General features: G+C 43.5%; 1 long non-coding RNA gene across 1 annotated transcript in view; it reads right to left on the reverse strand.

The window, feature by feature from the left end:
- Positions 1–2,319: 2,319 nt before the first annotated feature.
- Positions 2,320–19,185, reverse strand: part of LOC138369143 (uncharacterized) — a 132,968-nt gene continuing 116,102 nt past the window's right edge. The window contains exon 2 of the long non-coding RNA XR_011229766.1: positions 2,320–2,972. This is a non-coding gene — a long non-coding RNA (uncharacterized lncRNA). The remainder of the gene's footprint in view (positions 2,973–19,185) is intronic.

Genomic DNA, 19,185 nt, shown 5'->3' on the forward strand with positions numbered 1-19,185 from the left:
TTATAGTTTTCAAGCTTTGGGAACTGTTTTTTAAACTTCTCATAGTGGCACTCGGCAATGGTGTCAATGTTTGATCCAGTGTCAATGAGAACTTTGAGACAAATACCAGCAATGTATACTATAGTCTCTGGGATGCTTGGAAGATCATTCCATTCTGTGATTGCTTGTACTCCATAAGTGTAATCACATTCATTGTCATCTGAGACTGGTTGTAATGAAATGTTGTCTTGTACATTATTAACATTCTGGATATGAGGTGCAATATTGTGTTTACCACCTCGACACCTATGACCTGATCCTCGTACAGTGCTTTTATTCACCGACTTTGGTTTCTTTAGTGCGGAACGACACATAGCACCAAAATGACCTAGTTTACCACACTCATAGCACTTCTTACCTTGAGCAGGACAAACATTATCTTGGTGTGGGTAGTCTACTCCACAATTGTAACATTTATTGTTGACACCCTCTGATGTGGGTCGTTGTGACTGCTTGAGTCTTGTTCCATGACCCAAGTTGTGATGTGGTTCTCGGCTCAATTTGCTGTTAGGTTTGGCATGATATCTTCTTTGATTACGATGTCCTCCTTGAACCTTACGTATCTCATCACTGTTAGTAACAGTGGCAGAACCGTTGTTGGCACTGCACTCCATGACACGAGCATCACGTGCAGCATCTTCCATTCGACGAGCAATATCCAGTATCTTGGTAAGAGAACTGTCATCATCAAGTTCTAGAGCTCTTCGACGAAGACGTGTAGATGTGCATGTTTCAATTATTTGCTGTTTGATTTCTTTGTCAATATCAGCAAACTCACAATGGGCTGCTAAACCCTGCAGACGTGTGTGGTATTGATCAACGGTTTCATTAGAGAGTTGTCTGGCTCTCCTGAAATGCATAATTTCCATTGCAGTATTTTGTCTTGGTTTGAAGTGCTCAGTTAATTTGGCAATATCATATTCTTTGGCACCACCAGTGTCTTTCAGTGTGTCAAAGATGTCACAAACTCGATCACCTGCACAATGAAGTAGAAAGGCACGCTTTCTTTCAGCACTTTTGATGTCAGAAACTATCAACAAATTTTCAAACCTTTTAAGCCATTTGATCCACCTCTGACAGGTTTGTCTGGTCACAGTCAGGATCAAATGCAGTAAACTGAGGTATATTTGCCATTTTTACTGTATAAAAGTAAACTAATCACTTAAAATGTTCCTCAGAATATTAAACACTTACTGCACTGTATATGTTAGTTAAGAATTCACTGTAATTACTTTAATTTTGCAAAGCACACAAGCATTTTAAGGCAAAAGTTCACAACAGTGCACAATATAGCAGCAACTGACTTCTTACCTAGCTCTGTATACATGTGGTGTTGTTCCTACCTAGAGCTGCACAGCAGTTGGTACAGCAGTTGTCACAGCAGTTGGCACAGCAGTTGTCACAGCAGTTGTCACAGCAGTTGTCACAGCAGTTGTCACAGCAGTTGTCACAGCAGTTGTCACAGCAGTTGTCACAGCAGTTGTCACAGCAGTTGTCACAGCAGTTGTCACAGCAGTTGGTACAGCAGTTGGTACAGCAGTTGGTACAGCAGTTGGTACAGCAGTTGGTACAGCAGTTGGTACAGCAGTTGGTACAGCAGTTGTCACAGCAGTTGTCAGCAATGTTGTTGTTTGATGAGTTTTCAGCACTGTCAACACAGCAGAGTTCACAGCATGATGAATTTTGTAGCACGAAGCGTTGTTTCGTACGCAAACCATCGTGTTTTGTACACAGCATCAAAGCGTCGTTTAGTACACAGCGTCGGCAGATATCCATATTTCTCAGTACACAGCTTGTCAGCACGTAGCATTGGTTAGCACACAGCATCGGTTGGCACACAGCATCGGTTGGCACACAGCATCGGTTGGCACACAGCATCGGGTATGGTGCTCACAGACAGCTTCTCCTCCTCCGGGCAGCATGCTTCTTCCTTGTGTTTTAAGCTGAACAAATACCTGCGTTCACAGTTCATCCTCGTCGCCAGTGTGGTGTGTGTTGCTGAGGAAGTCTTGGTTGATATAAAGCCATTGCTTGGTTACTGACTTTAATACTTATAAACGATTACATAACTATTAGCTACCAAGCTTGGCGGGCGTCCTGTACGCTCTACTGTTTACCTTCCTCTGCTGGCGTTTGAGCCGCAGCACATACAAATGGATGGTACCGTTTTCTGTGAATATGACAGAAGGTTCTTAATGCCAGTAAACTGGAATATTTGTTGCTAGCCTTTTACTCCCCTAGAACCTTGAATGATATGTGGCCAGTTATGTGTTCCAGTGATGCTGTAAGTTACTCCGTTAAGATATTAATATGGGAGTTTTATCTCCCTGATCATAACAGTACCACACAAATTCAACAGCCGACAACAAAATCGTCCACATATTTACATTAGAAGAACTTCTAATACGTCTCACTACAATCTCATGCGTTGTCATTCTATTTTCCCTCCCCCCCCCCAGATACATACAGTCTAGTTTTGATTTAATGATACACCAGTGCCTATTATTTTTTTTTTTTTTTTTTTTTTTTTTTTTTTTTTTTTTTGAGTGGCGGAGGGAGGAGTGAGAGGGTACGAAAGAAATGTGAAGCAAAGTCATTGTTGTCACATCAAGTACGACCCGCCTTTTATGTTCACGTTTGCCTAGTCTTCACTTCACGTTAACTTTTCAATCTTAATGTTCTTCACAAATACGTAATGAAATTATTACGCAAGGTTTTCTTGTTAAATCGAGTCTTTTTAGTAAATAACAGCTGTAAGTACGGAGGACATGACCAATAGTCCCTCGTGCTGCGTCAGGACCTGCTTCACCAGCACTGGCAATGATGAAGGGACAGTGTAGACGACCAGTCGTCTCGCGTGCTGCGTCAGGAGCTGCTTCACCAGCACTGGCAATGATGAAGGGACGGTGGACATGACCCAGATTCCCTCACACCTGAAACAACAATTCACCCTTTTAAAGTATGTTTGTAAACAAATTGCAAGTACATAAACATTTTATATATACCTGTTGCACCACATGCCCCCGAGCTCTTGTGACAGACAACTACCCGTAACAATTAAACCATTAGAAAGTTGGCATGTAGCTGATAAGTGTACCAGGCAAGTCAGAAGCATGTGATATATTCCCACTTAACATGCACCATCCTCACATCTCCAAAGATCATTATGTGGGTCCGGTGATAACTGCCTCTAAGTGAGGATGTGGTGGTTTTTTCTTGTCTATTATAAAACGACATGAATGCAATTCAAAGGCAAGGTACTGAAGCACCATAACAGTGTAACACCTCAGGATGCATCACCAACAACAACACACCACAATAATAAGAAAATACACGAAACCAATACAAACACAACAGTACAGAAATATACATCACCAGTGCAATACACAGACACTCACCAGGGTACAACTCCATGCACACAAAAGCAATGACACAAATACAAGTAAAGACAGAAGAAAAACTAAAATACACCACTACAACAATATAATACTCAGCGATATCAAAACATTGCTCTATGGATAATGTAAAATGCACAACCACACAAGGACAATATACCAAATGGATCATAACACACAACACGGGATACCTATAACTACCTGGACAATTCACACTATAGTACCCAGTAACAAAGCGAAGACGGGGAGAGCAAAACTAAGCACATACACGAGGAACAAGTACCGAGCATAACAATATGAGAAACAGCATACAAGGTGAAAACAACGCAAGGAATAATAATATTAAAACAGGAAAACATTAACAGAGAAAAAATGCATATAATACAAAGGCCCAAAAGGTATCCCAGTAACGAAGCGTACCAGATTACGGTAGTGTCAGAAAGCCGTACAAATAATAAAATACTCAAGGAAAAAAAACCAAGAGGAGACGCCACCCTGACCCTCCCCACACAATTTTTTTTTTTTACACCCACCAGCTCGCGGCAGCAGGTCCACAAATATCTGATCAACCCTAATGGAAACTACTTTCGGATGATCAGGGATGTCTGACAACGGGGATTTCCCATCAATACCAGATGCCCACCATCACCCTGCTCCCGCTCCTCGACAACTACCGCCTCATTGACCCCACCCTTTATCTCCATTGTGTCCTTACAACCAAGGCACCATGACCTGTCAGTGCCCTTCCGGTGTTTCTGCTGAGTGACCAGCTCAGTTGGACGCGGAAGGTCCTGCAAGCGAGTCGAGAGGCACGCACACCCTCTATTGGAGTAGCAGCTGGAGAAGCCTCCGAGATGAGGGGGGAAACCCCCACGTCCAGAGACCCCACAAGTGGAGCAAGTGAACTAGAACCGCTCTCCAAAGCAGATGTGGACGCCTCTTGGGGAGCTGGTACTTCCACCACAGGAGGCAGTACACTGTGAATCTTCACTGGCATAGTCTGCACCACACACAGCCCGGCAGATGAAGCCTCATACACTGGCCATTTGACTGCTCCCAGTTGCACAGGACACTCCACCGGCTCCTCGCAAGCCTCAGGGACATAGATGCAGACAGGCGTCTAGCAAGCTTGGAGGTGGACCACCACCAGCCAATACTTCTGCAGAATTCCGCTGGGTTCGGAGAAGCAGAAAAATCACCCTCCCTGAATATATTGACATGTTCAGCCACCTTCACTAAGCAAGCTGCCACCAGGTAACCCCTGCAGACCACACAGATAACAGGTACAGGGCTGACCTGAATACATACATCGGACCATAAACCTCATCAGAGAAAACGAAGATGGTATATCCTGCATCTGGGACTTTGTCAGCGTCCAGGTGCCAGCAAGCATTCCCTTACATTAGCCCGCCGAAACTTTATTCCACCTCACGTTTAACACCTTCACGAACTACCCAAACATCCTGGTCTACAGCCCATCTGTTATTTCAAATAGTACACCATTCACTGACACAAAAATGGTCACAAGTTTACCACTCGTACTGTGCCAGCACTATGACATACGGAAAGAGCAACCCTCACACCACTCAAGGAACTTCCGGAACATATCTAGCTGAATAAATTTCAACATACGTCGGTCTTTAACTAGCTGCACTCCTACTAGATCAGTCAACTTCACAAGGACCACCTCCACCAGCACGATACCAAGCGTTGGTTGGTCATGTGACGTTGAAAATTTTAGTCTAGTCAAAGATGTCTGTTTCAGATACGTCTTAACTACCCCATCGTAAAGGAAATCTGTACAGAGGGGTACCACACCGGCCACAGAACTGACACCCAACCACCGACTCCACGCCTTGGTAGTCAACTGGGGACCAATACCTGAGCGACCAGCCAGCCATAACTGTGGATGTGAATAATCGCTCTCCTGATTTGGCGATTGACTGCATGGATTGGTTGTCCTTGCTTTGTCTCTCCTCGCCGCTGTTCCCTTCAGGGGTCGGGGTCCAGCCGTTCCATCACTAGTGCTTACTCTTCTCCATGAAGTTGGTCCGAGTTTGCTGGCCTGGAGTTCACTAATCAAGTGAATTATGTTGTTGTTGTGGGATCGACATTTAGAGGATGTGCTGCACAAATGTTCACAAAACCTGCTTGGAGTACAATGGGTAATGTCTGGCTGGGTAGCGCTTAAAATTAAATTGAGCGACGTTTTTGTATTGTTTATGACCATGTACGAGGACCAGATGTTCCCTCTACCTCATGAGCAGGACGAGGTGAAGATCTATTATGTTAGCAAAAGTTCTCGTGTTGGTACAGGATGCGGCTTTCGAGATGGCTAAAGAGGTAATTCTGTCTATGTGGTCAAGTTGTTGGTGCACAGGAAAGCAAGTTTACTTCTGGACTAGCCAGGGTTTTATTAAATGGTACTAAAACCATCCTTGTGTAGTTGGTGAGAAATATTTCCTCTTTCAAGCTGGTAGACAGGTTACAGCCTACACTTTATTTAGGCTGGGCAACCATGTACATGCTATAAGTTGAAATTCCAGAATAAACATGCCGCTGCTTGCCGTGAGGGGCCTGTGGACAGGGGGAACATTTATGGAGAAAATTTCTTCCCTTCCTCCCTAGAGAAGTACCAATGATATTAGTGTATTGGGCTCCAGCGTCAACAGTGATGCAGCAGGTAGTGATGGCATTCCTGGCTGGGTTCCTGTGCATGTGCGTGTTCCTGGTGTAGCAGCCCCATTGCTTCTGGGTGGTGTGGAGGGTGAAAGCTGTGGTTCCTCCGATAACCAGCAAATGAGGGTGTGGTCGATGACGTGATGTGTGGGGTGAATACCATGTGAGGTGATGCGTCCTAAAGGTAGAGCAGTGGAGCCTTGTGACGCCAGTGAGAGTGATTTGATTGTGCAGTGGGTATTGGCGGGTATTCCAATCCCACCTACTCCAGTGGGTCGCATCCCTGTTCATAGTTCGTAGCACGAGTGGGGTCGCCGTCGGCTAGTGCTCGTGACAATCTTCGAACTCGAGTCAAAGTCCAGTCGAGTTTGTGTACAGGTACACACCCCACCCTCTGCATCTGTACGGATGCAGAGGGTGGGGTGTGGTGTAAACATCGTGGACGATGTTCTTGACCTGCAGGTAATAGCTGGATGTGGTGTAGATGTTGCGCTTACCTCGGACGTGAGCTGCTAGTGGTTCTGTAGGTCGTGACGCTCATCATGTCAGTGGTGGAAGATTGGAACCTCTTGGGGCCCCCCCTGCCCAGGGGGGGGGGGCGAGATATGTGTACCCACCTTGGGAAGTGGTTAGCGAGGTGGGTGATAGTTAAAGACTTTAGTCTCAATCCTTTTGAGTTAAAACGTTTCCTATTTTGTCTTTTGCCATTCTCAATGTGAATGGGCCGTGTTTTCAGACGAAACAATTATGATATCATGGCAACGAAAGCCGACATAAGACTGATGTGGTGTTTGTGCAGAAGCACAAAGTGCAGAGGGCGGCGCAGATCACCTTTAGTGGACTGTTATCGGGTATTGTTTAATCACACAGTATTGTTTAATCCCAACGGCTGTTAAAAGCCTCTGGGATTAAGCAATCGAAGAAATCGAGTTGAAAATCACAACATCAGGTATTGTTTAATCACAAAGGCTGTTGAAAGGTGGCACCTGGACTCACTGAAAAATTGGCTCCGGTTCGTGTTTTACACAAGGAGCCGGATGGTGTGGGTCACAGTTGTGCTCAGGTGTGTCTTGCGGATCTTTGACGAGTTACCAAGTTAAGTTCTGTGCGCCTCCAGGGTTTACCAGGTGTATAGAAGGGGAGAGTTTTTCTCCAGTTATGTTATGGTCTTAATGAGGCATGATAATAGTGTTAAGGTCTCAGGGATGCGGTTAAGTTTTAGTGTGTGCATGCTGTGTTGGACTGTAGCAGTCGAGGAAGAACCTCTCTCTTGTGCTCCTGTCAAGATATTGAATTGTTCTGGGTTCAGGGATGCCAGTTCCCGGCTGCATAAACTACGTTCATTGGTTGCATGGTGGTACTGACTTGTGTCTCAATGTCGTAGCTTCTCTAACAATTGCATGATTGTAGCTGAAGTGGTGGTTTGGAGTGAAGTTCAGTCGGGGGAGGGGCGGTTGTAACTGAACTGTAGTTTGTTGAAATGTGAGGATGTGGCTCGATGACTTCGGGTATATGGGTAATTTTCTTTATGATGAAGTGATGAGATTGATGTAAGGAGGAATCGAGAATGTTTTCCATATATGAAGACGAGGCGGGTGGCCGAGATGTTTGGCCTCAAAGTACCACAGGATGCATTGATTCATCTGCATTTGCTCATAAATAGTAGATTGGATACACATTGCGAGATATCCGTGTAAAGCTCAATTAAATGGGTCGAGTGATAATGTTGAAGGGGGTGCAAGTGCAGGCACGTTATAAGAGGGTGTATGGCGGTTTCTACAGATCCTGCTTAAGGGGGCGGAGGGGGTAGAAGGCGAGGTAAGGGTCCGTGTTTGTCTGGTTTACTCCTACTCAATGGTAGGTACGGATGGGATGCTCTACTGTGCCCATGTGGGGTTTGAGGCATTGTATAGGATATAGGAAGGTCGATGGGCATGTTGGTTTGCAGAATTCAGCTGCTGTTGGTTTGGCACGGGTTGTGCAGGTGGTTGTGGGCGAGGTGCTCCCCCTGATGGGAAGGCTCAGATGCCACTGAGCCGGGAGGTTATGCTCCAGGAGGCCCTTGTGGAGTTACGGATGTTGGTCGTCTGCCAGCTGGTGTGCCTGTGATGATTCCTCTTCATTGGTTTTATTGACCGAAATGTTCATCTTGTGTGACTTCATACAATAAGTCTTATGATACCTGTACTCACCTAGTTGTACTCACCTAGTTGTGCTTGCGGGGGTTGAGCTCTGGCTCATTGGTCCCGCCTCTCAACTGTCAATCAACAGGTGTACAGGTTCCTGAGCCTACTGGGCTCTATCATATCTACATTTGAAACTGTGTATGGAGTCAGCCTCCACCACATCACTTCCTAATGCATTCCATTTGTCAACCACTCTAACACTAAAAAAGTTCTTTCTAATATCTCTGTGGCTCATTTGGGCACTCAGTTTCCACCTGTGTCCCCTAGTGCGTGTGCCCCTTGTGTTAAACAGCCTGTCTTTATCAACCCTGTCAATTCCCTTGAGGATCTTAAATGTGGTGATCATGTCCCCCCTAACTCTTCTGTCTTCCAACGAAGTGAGGTTTAATTCCCGTAGTCTCTCCTCGTAGCCCATACCTCTCAGCTCGGGTACTAGTCTGGTGGCAAACCTTGGAACCTTTTCCATTTTAGTCTTATGCTTGACTAGATATGGACTCCATGCTGGTGCCGCATACTCCAGGATTGGTCTGACATATGTCAGACCGGGTACAAACTTTTTATATTGTTTGCTGCATGGATGACACGACTTCTCTCACCCAGGCTCATGGGGTGGGCGACCAAGCCCGAGTCTGACTGTCCTGGAAGACCGGAACCTGTAGCCCCCACTACAGAGCCCGGTTTAGGCCCAGACCGGACTCTTCCTCCCTGCTCCCCTCCCTCCTCTGTGGTTGGGTCGAGCCCCAAGCCTGCTGTGGTGACCGCCTCATCCCCTTGCACGGCTCCACCTCTTATTTTGATTACTGAGCCTTTTGACCCGTCTATCACTAAAGGTTCTCATCGCCGTCCCCGCCACGGCCGCTCTCGTATGCTTCCTTCCCATACTAATTCGTACCATGCTTTGTTTGGTCCTGCTACGTGGACTAAGTACTTTGACCTCCATCCTTTCGATTTAACTCCTGACGGTTTTTCCCTTCATAGGCATCTTGTGGATTCCGTGGATGCCTCTGTTACCTTCAACCCCACTCGTCTTGGTACCCGTGTCGTTGCTGCTGCTGCTGCTCCTCGGGATGCTGCTTCCCGCTTGGCTGCCTTATCCTGCCTTGGCGAGACCCCTGTTCGGGTCTCTAAGAACGCTCAGTTGAATGCCAGTGTGGGCACTGTTCTCCTCCCGCACCATGTTGCGACCGGTGTTAGGAATCTGAAAGACTGCCACGAGGATAAAGCATATCCTCAAGGCCCAGGGTCATTCTGTCCTCCAGGTGGACACGTTTACTCGTCCCCCTCGTGGTCGTCGCCGTCAGCCCCTTCGGGTTGTGAAGATTACCTTTGATGGTAGGACCCTTCCACCCTCTGTCATTCTTGCTGGTGCCAGGTGCTCTGTCCAGGAGTACATTCCATCTCCTCGGCTCTGCAACAAGTGCTGGAGGTTTGGGCATGGTGCCCTCAAATTTTCTAGTCCTGTTTCTCTCTGTCCCATGTGTGGAGACGAGGGGCACTAAGTCGGAGTGCACTTCTCCCGAGGCCCGCTGCCTCAATTGCGGCGAGGCCCACCCTACCTTCTCCCGCACGTGTACATGTTACAAACTTGAGGCGGCTGTCCTCAACTAGAAGCACCGGGACCGTTTGTCATTTCCAGAGGCTCGGCGCCAAGTTCATCGTCTCCCCTCTTTCGCTGGCGTCTCTTATGCTCGTGTGGTTTGCTCTTCCTCTCCTCGTCCTTCCCACCTTCCTCAGTCTCACAACCATTTCCATGCCTTAGACCCGGACACGCCGCCACCACCACCACCCATTTCCCTCCGTTCTGTCCCAGAGGGTCCCCCTCCTGGTTCTCTGTCTAGGGTATCCCTTCTTTCTACCCAGTCTGTCATGTCTCTTGTGTTTTCTTTCTCCTCTCCCTCTGGTCCTCCTTCCCGTCATTCTCCTCCATCTCTTGGCTCTCCACGCCACCTGATTGTGCAGGCCGATGTCCATTGCTCTCCTGGTGGTCGTGTTGTTCACTCGCGCACTTCTCCTACCGAGACGCTGGAGTCTGTTGCCCAGTACATTGCTGCTCGGACACCTGTCTCCGAGTCAGAAGCGGAAACCTAGCTCCTCTCCTTCCTCCTCCCCAGTAGGTAAGAAGGTTTCGCTTTCTTCTTTCGCTTATGATATTATGGCTGGTAATGGGAACAATCCCATTATTTGCATTAGCGTGGGAGGAAATGATGTTGGTCGAGTTAGGAGTGAGGAACTGATTCAGAGGTATAAAACAGCCATAGAGTTAGTTAGGAGCAAGGGAGGAATCCCGATCATATGTGGCATTCTTCCAAGAAAGGGAGTGGGAAATGAATGGATATCGAGGGCACTTGGTGTCAATTGCCGGCTGGAAAGATATTGCAAATCAAATGCAATATCTTTCATAGACAACTGGGAACACTTCTATGGAAGAAATGAAATGTATGCTCGTGATGGGGTGCATCTATCGAGAGCTGGGGTTGTTGCTGTTGCGAACTCGTTAGAAGAAGTGGTTAGAGGTGTTTGTTTGGGTTTAAACTGTTAGTAGATAGAGGTATGGGAATTGATTTGGAGGAAGGAGGTAATAAAAGTATGTGTTTGTGGGAGAAAGGAATTGGCAAAACGATCAGGGAAAGAGAAGGTCCGCAAAATAACAATTCACTTAGGGTATATTACACTAACAGTAGAAGTCTAAGAAATAAAATTAACGAATTAAATGCTCTTGTCTGCACAGAAAAAATAGATATTATTGCACTTACCGAAACGTGGATGAATGTAGAAAATAGAGAACTATTAGCTGAATATCAAATATATGGATTTAAACTATTTCACACAGATAGATATATTAGACGAGGAGGTGGAGTAGCCATATATGTTAGGGACAATTTGAAATGTAGTCTCAAAGAGGGAATCAAAACAGAGCCACACACAGAAACTATTTGGATTGAATTAAACGAAAAAGCTAATAAGAACATAAGAACATAAGAACAAAGGTAACTGCAGAAGGCCTATTGGCCCATACGAGGCAGCTCCTATTCTATAACCACCCAATCCCACTCATATACTTGTCCAACCCGTGCTTGAAACAATCAAGGGACCCCACCTCCACAATGTTACGCGGCAATTGGTTCCACAAATCAACAACCCTGTTACTGAACCAGTATTTACCCAAGTCTTTCCTAAATCTAAACTTATCCAATTTATATCCATTGTTTCGTGTTCTGTCCTGTGTTGATACTTTTAATACCCTATTAATATCCCCCCGGTTATGTCCATTCATCCACTTGTAAACCTCTATCATGTCACCCCTAACTCTTCGCCTTTCCAGTGAATGCAACTTAAGCTTTGTTAATCTTTCTTCATATGAAAGATTTCTAATTTGGGGAATTAACTTAGTCATCCTACGCTGGACACGTTCAAGTGAATTTATATCCATTCTATAATATGGCGACCAAAACTGAACTGCATAATCTAAATGGGGCCTAACTAGAGCAAGATATAGCTTGAGAACCACACCAGGTGTCTTGTTACTAACGCTGCGATTAATAAATCCAAGTGTCCGATTTGCCTTATTACGAACATTTATGCATTGATCCTTTTGTTTTAAATTCTTACTAATCATAACTCCCAGATCCCTTTCGCAATCCGACTTCGCAATCACAACACCATCTAGCTCGTATCTTGTAACTCTATCATCATTACCTAACCTCAGAACTTTACATTTATCAGCATTAAACTGCATCTGCCAATCCTTTGACCATTTCAAAACCCTATCTAGATCAACTTGAAGTGATAGTGAGTCCTCCTCTGAATTAATTTCCCTACCGATTTTCGTATCATCGGCAAATTTGCAAATGTTGCTACTCAAACCTGAATCTAAATCATTTATATATATTATAAACAACAGAGGTCCCAGGACAGAGCCTTGAGGCACTCCACTTACAACATTTTCCCACTCTGACTTGATTCCATTTATACTAACTCTCTGTTTCCTTTGGTATAGCCATGCCCTAATCCAGCTTAATATAGCACCCCCAATACCATGAGACTCTATTTTTTTAATCAGTCTTTCATGTGGCACTGTATCAAAAGCTTTGCTAAAGTCAAGGTATACAACATCGCAATCCTTACCACTATCAACTGCCTCAACAATGCTAGAATAAAAAGATAACAAATTTGTTAAACATGAACGGCCATTTATAAAACCATGTTGCGACTCAATTATTAATTTATGTTTTTCAAGATGAAGACGAATTTTATTTGCTATTATAGATTCGAGTAACTTTCCCACAATAGACGTTAGGCTAATTGGTCGATAGTTAGACGCAAGTGATCTATCTCCTTTCTTAAAAACTGGTATCACATTAGCAACTTTCCAAAACTCTGGCACTCTGCCTGACTCTATTGATTTGTTAAATATGGTTGACAGTGGGTCACAAAGCTCCTCTTTGCATTCTTTAAGCACCCTAGCAAACACTTCATCCGGCCCTGGGGATTTGTTTGGTTTGAGTTTTACTATTTGTTTAAGAACATCCTCCCTGGTAACTGCTAAACTCGTCAACCTGTCCTCGTCCCCACCCACATAGACTTGTTCGGCTGAAGGCATATTGTTAAGTTCCTCTTTAGTAAATACAGATACAAAATATTTATTAAAAATACTACTCATCTCTTCATCACTATCTGTTATTTGACCTGTCTCAGTTTTTAATGGACCTATCCTTTCCCTAGTCTTAGTACGATATAACTGAAAAAACCCTTTAGGATTTGTCTTTGCTTGCCCTGCTATGCGAACTTCATAGTTTCTTTTTGCTTTCCTTATCTCTTTTTTAACATTTCTAACCAGTTGTACGAATTCCTGTTCTAAAGTGACCTCCCCATTTTTAATCCTTTTGTACCAAGCTCTCTTTTTACCTATAAGGTTCTTCAAATTCTTTGTTATCCACTTTGGGTCATTAGTATACGATCTATTCAATTTGTATGGTATACTACGTTCCTGTGCTTTGTTTAGAATATTCTTAAATAAGTTATATATTGAATCCACATCGAAATCCCCATTTAAGTCACCTATCGCTGGGTTCATGTCTCGCTCCAAGACCGGCCCACACCCCATACCCAAGCCTTTCCAATCAATTTGACCCAAAAAATTTCTTAGGCTATTAAAATCAGCTTTTCGAAAATCTGGCACTTTAACAGAATTTTCTCCTACTGGTCTATTCCATTCTATGCTAAATCTGATTTCTTTGTGATCACTGCTCCCTAGCTCACTCCCTATTTCGATGTCATTAATTTGCGTTTCCCTGTTAGTTAACACTAAATCTAAAATATTATTTTCCCGTGTTGGTTCCTTAATGTGTTGCGTAAGAAAGCAATCGTCAATTAATTCAAGAAAATCTTCTGCTTCACTATTCCCTGTTTTGTTCAACCAGTTTATTCCGCTAAAATTAAAGTCACCCATGACATAAATACTGTTAGATCTAGATGCTCTAGATATTTCATCCCATAGATGCTTTGCTTCCATTCTGTCTAAATTTGGTGGCCTATATATTACTCCTATTATAATATTATTAGCTTTTTCGTTTAATTCAATCCAAATAGTTTCTGTGTGTGGCTCTGTTTTGATTCCCTCTTTGAGACTACATTTCAAATTGTCCCTAACATATATGGCTACTCCACCTCCTCGTCTAATATATCTATCTGTGTGAAATAGTTTAAATCCATATATTTGATATTCAGCTAATAGTTCTCTATTTTCTACATTCATCCACGTTTCGGTAAGTGCAATAATATCTATTTTTTCTGTGCAGACAAGAGCATTTAATTCGTTAATTTTATTTCTTAGACTTCTACTGTTAGTGTAATATACCCTAAGTGAATTGTTATTTTGCGGACCTTCTCTTTCCCTGATCGTTTTGCCAATTCCTTTCTCCCACAAACACATACTTTTATTACCTCCTTCCTCCAAATCAATTCCCATACCTCTATCTACTAACAGTTTAAACCCAAACAAACACCTCTAACCACTTCTTCTAGCGAGTTCGCAACAGCAACAACCCCAGCTCTCGATAGATGCACCCCATCACGAGCATACATTTCATTTCTTCCATAGAAGTGTTCCCAGTTGTCTATGAAAGATATTGCATTTGATTTGCAATATCTTTCCAGACGGCAATTGACACCAAGTGCCCTCGATATCCATTCATTTCCCACTCCCTTTCTTGGAAGAATGCCACATATGATCGGGATTCCTCCCTTGCTCCTAACTAACTCTATGGCTGTTTTATACCTCTGAATCAGTTCCTCACTCCTGACTCGACCAACATCATTTCCTCCCACGCTAATGCAAATAATGGGATTGTTCCCATTACCAGCCATAATATCATTCATGTTGTTTATAATATCACCAATGCCAGCTCCGGGATAGCAAACCCTTAACCTGTTCCCCCTATCTCTAGCACAAAACGTTCTATCCAAATACCTTATCTGGGAATCTCCCACAACTAATGTTTGCTTAGGTACTTCCTTTACTTTCTGAGGGGCCTGCGCTTCCTTTCTCTTCGTTGCTTTCCCTTTTGCGCGATCCACAGTCTCTCCACAGCACTCGTCCTCCAAAACGTCAAATGAATTTGAAGTTGCTATGGCGTTTGAAGGCGGCTTTATCAAAGTCTTCTTAAGGCCCCTGTCTTTCGCAACTCTCCAAGACGAGGTCCCTTTACTGCTGGTCTCCTCCTTCGTTACTTCTCGTTGTTTTTTAAGCTGACGCACCTCCTCCCGCAGAGAGTCCAACTCTGTCCTCAGGGCTCCCACTAGAGTCACCAGGTCCTTCACTACACTAATAATATTATAATAGGAGTAATATATAGGCCACCAAATTTAGACAGAATGGAAGCAAAGCATCTATGGGATGAAATATCTAGAGCATCTAGATCTAACAGTATTTATGTCATGGGTGACTTTAATTTTAGCGGAATAAACTGGTTGAACAAAACAGGGAATAGTGAAGCAGAAGATTTTCTAGAATTAATTGACGATTGCTTTCTTACGCAACACATTAAGGAACCAACACGGGAAAATAATATTTTAGATTTAGTGTTAACTAACAGGGAAACGCAAATTAATGACATCGAAATAGGGAGTGAGCTAGGGAGCAGTGATCACAAAGAAATCAGATTTAGCATAGAATGGAATAGACCAGTAGGAGAAAATTCTGTTAAAGTGCCAGATTTTCGAAAAGCTGATTTTAATAGCCTAAGAATTTTTTTGGGTCAAATTGATTGGAAAGTCTTGGGTATGGGGTGTGGGCCGGTCTTGGAGCGAGACATGAACCCAGCGATAGGTGACTTAAATGGGGATTTCGATGTGGATTCAATATATAACTTATTTAAGAATATTCTAAACAAAGCACAGGAACGTAGTATACCATACAAATTGAATAGATCGAATACTAATGACCCAAAGTGGATAACAAAGAATTTGAAGAACCTTATAGGTAAAAAGAGAGCTTGGTACAAAAGGATTAAAAATGGGGAGGTCACTTTAGAACAGGAATTCGTACAACTGGTTAGAAATGTTAAAAAAAGAGATAAGGAAAGCAAAAAGAAACTATGAAGTTTGCATAGCAGGGCAAGCAAAGACAAATCCTAAAGGGTTTTTTCAGTTATATCGTACTAAGACTAGGGAAAGGATAGGTCCATTAAAAACTGAGACAGGTCAAATAACAGATAGTGATGAAGAGATGAGTAGTATTTTTAATAAATATTTTGTATCTGTATTTACTAAAGAGGAACTTAACAATATGCCTTCAGCCGAACAAGTCTATGTGGGTGGGGACGAGAACAGGTTGACGAGTTTAGCAGTTACCAGGGAGGATGTTCTTAAACAAATAGTAAAACTCAAACCAAACAAATCCCCAGGGCCGGATGAAGTGTTTGCCAGGGTGCTTAAAGAATGCAAAGAGGAGCTTTGTGACCCACTGTCAACCATATTTAATAAATCAATAGAGTCAGGCAGAGTGCCAGAGTTTTGGAAAGTTGCTAATGTGATACCAGTTTTTAAGAAAGGAGATAGATCACTTGCGTCTAACTATCGACCAATTAGCCTAACGTCTATTGTGGGAAAGTTACTCGAATCTATAATAGCAAATAAAATTCGTCTTCATCTTGAAAAACATAAATTAATAATTGAGTCGCAACATGGTTTTATAAATGGCCGTTCATGTTTAACAAATTTGTTATCTTTTTATTCTAGCATTGTTGAGGCAGTTGATAGTGGTAAGGATTGCGATGTTGTATACCTTGACTTTAGCAAAGCTTTTGATACAGTGCCACATGAAAGACTGATTAAAAAGATAGAGTCTCATGGTATTGGGGGTGCTATATTAAGCTGGATTAGGGCATGGCTATACCAAAGGAAACAGAGAGTTAGTATAAATGGAATCAAGTCAGACTGGGAAAATGTTGTAAGTGGAGTGCCTCAAGGCTCTGTCCTGGGACCTCTGTTGTTTATAATATATATAAATGATTTAGATTCAGGTTTGAGTAGCAACATTTGCAAATTTGCCGATGATACGAAAATCGGTAGGGAAATTAATTCGGAGGAGGACTCACTATCACTTCAAGTTGATCTAGATAGGGTTTTGAAATGGTCAAAGGATTGGCAGATGCAGTTTAATGCTGATAAATGTAAAGTTCTGAGGTTAGGTAATGATGATAGAGTTACAAGATACGAGCTAGATGGTGTTGTGATTGCGAAGTCGGATTGCGAAAGGGATCTGGGAGTTATGATTAGTAAGAATTTAAAACAAAAGGATCAATGCATAAATGTTCGTAATAAGGCAAATCGGACACTTGGATTTATTAATCGCAGCGTTAGTAACAAGACACCTGGTGTGGTTCTCAAGCTATATCTTGCTCTAGTTAGGCCCCATTTAGATTATGCAGTTCAGTTTTGGTCGCCATATTATAGAATGGATATAAATTCACTTGAACGTGTCCAGCGTAGGATGACTAAGCTAATTCCCCAAATTAGAAATCTTTCATATGAAGAAAGATTAACAAAGCTTAAGTTGCATTCACTGGAAAGGCGAAGAGTTAGGGGTGACATGATAGAGGTTTACAAGTGGATGAATGGACATAACCGGGGGGATATTAATAGGGTATTAAAAGTATCAACACAGGACAGAACACGAAACAATGGATATAAATTGGATAAGTTTAGATTTAGGAAAGACTTGGGTAAATACTGGTTCAGTAACAGGGTTGTTGATTTGTGGAACCAATTGCCGCGTAACATTGTGGAGGTGGGGTCCCTCGATTGTTTCAAGCACGGGTTGGACAAGTATATGAGTGGGATTGGGTGGTTATAGAATAGGAGCTGCCTCGTATGGGCCAATAGGCCTTCTGCAGTTACCTTTGTTCTTATGTTCTTCACCCCCTATTTCTGATTCTATCGTTCCTTCCCCTCCCGCTTCAGTGGTGGAGCCCCCTGTTCCTACTGTGTGGGGTTTCTTTAGCCCCCGGTTCCGTCTCTGTTACTGCCCTTGCTGAGGTGCTCTCCCCTCTTTCTGCCCCTCCTCCTCTTCCTTCTCCTCCAGACCCTGCTCGTCCACCTCTGGTCTGTCCTGCTTCTTTCCCTCCTCCTTTACTCAGTTTACACATGCCCCCTAACCCTGACTTTGCTGACCCTGATCCTGACCCTGTGCTTCTTTAACGTGCTGTGTTCCCTTTTCACCTTTGTTTCTTCTTTGATCTGTTGCTATCTTCTCTCTTTATGCTGTTGTCTATTCTTCAGTGGAGCATCCATGGATTTTACGCCAATTTCCTTGACCTCCAACTTCTCATTTCAGTTTTCGCCCCTTTGTGTCTGTCTCCAGGAGCCGATGCTTGGTGCTCGTCCTGGTCGCTTCCATGGCTATTCTTTTCTCCCCCCCCCCACTCCCCCAGCTGTTGCTGGGGCCCATAACTCTTAATTCGGTCAGATGTTCCCTTTGTCCCTTTACTTTTTACCTGGCCTCTCCGCTGTTCTACTGCCCGTGTCTTTGTGCGTAAATGGTACACGGTTTGTTCCATTTATCTCCCCCCCCTCCTCAACTTTCTCTTCTCGATCTTAAACACCACCTAGACTCCTTGCCAGAGCCTGTGATCGTGCTGGGCGATTTCAATTGTCATGCCCTTTGGGGCGATGTGCTGACAAACACCCGGGGTCTCCTCCTCGAACCTTTCATCCTCTCCTCTTCCCTGTCCCTTCTTAATTATGGTGAGGTTTACAAGTGGATGAATGGACATAACAGGGGGGATATTAATAGGGTATTAAAAGTATCAACACAAGACAGAACACGAAACAATGGGTATAAATTGGATAAGTTTAGATTTAGGAAAGACTTGGGTAAATACTGGTTCAGTAACAGGGTTGTTGATTTGTGGAACCAATTGCCGCGTAACATTGTGGAGGTGGGGTCCCTCGATTGTTTCAAGTATGGGTTGGACATGTATACGAGTGGGATTGGGTGGTTATAAATAGGAGCTGCCTGGTATGGGCCAACAGGCCTTCTGCAGTTACCTTTGTTCTTATGTTCTTATCATTTATTAATTTATGTTTTTCAAGACGAATTATAATTGTAATTATCAATTCGAGTAACTTTCCCACAATAGACGTTAGACTAATTGGACGATAGTTTGACGCAAGTGATCTATCTACTTTCTTAAAAACTGGTATCACATTAGCAACTTTCCATAACTCTGGCACTCTGCCTGACTATTGATTTATTAAATATGGTAGACATGGGTCGCAAAGCTCCTCTTTGCATTCTTTAAGCACCCTGGCAAACACTTCATCCGGCCCTGGGGATTTGTTTGGTTTGAGTTTAACTATTTGTTTAATTACATCTTCCTTGGTAA

The sequence above is a fragment of the Procambarus clarkii genome, chromosome 27 (assembly GCF_040958095.1).
Source record: "Procambarus clarkii isolate CNS0578487 chromosome 27, FALCON_Pclarkii_2.0, whole genome shotgun sequence".
NCBI classification, from domain to species: Eukaryota; Metazoa; Arthropoda; class Malacostraca; order Decapoda; family Cambaridae; genus Procambarus; species Procambarus clarkii.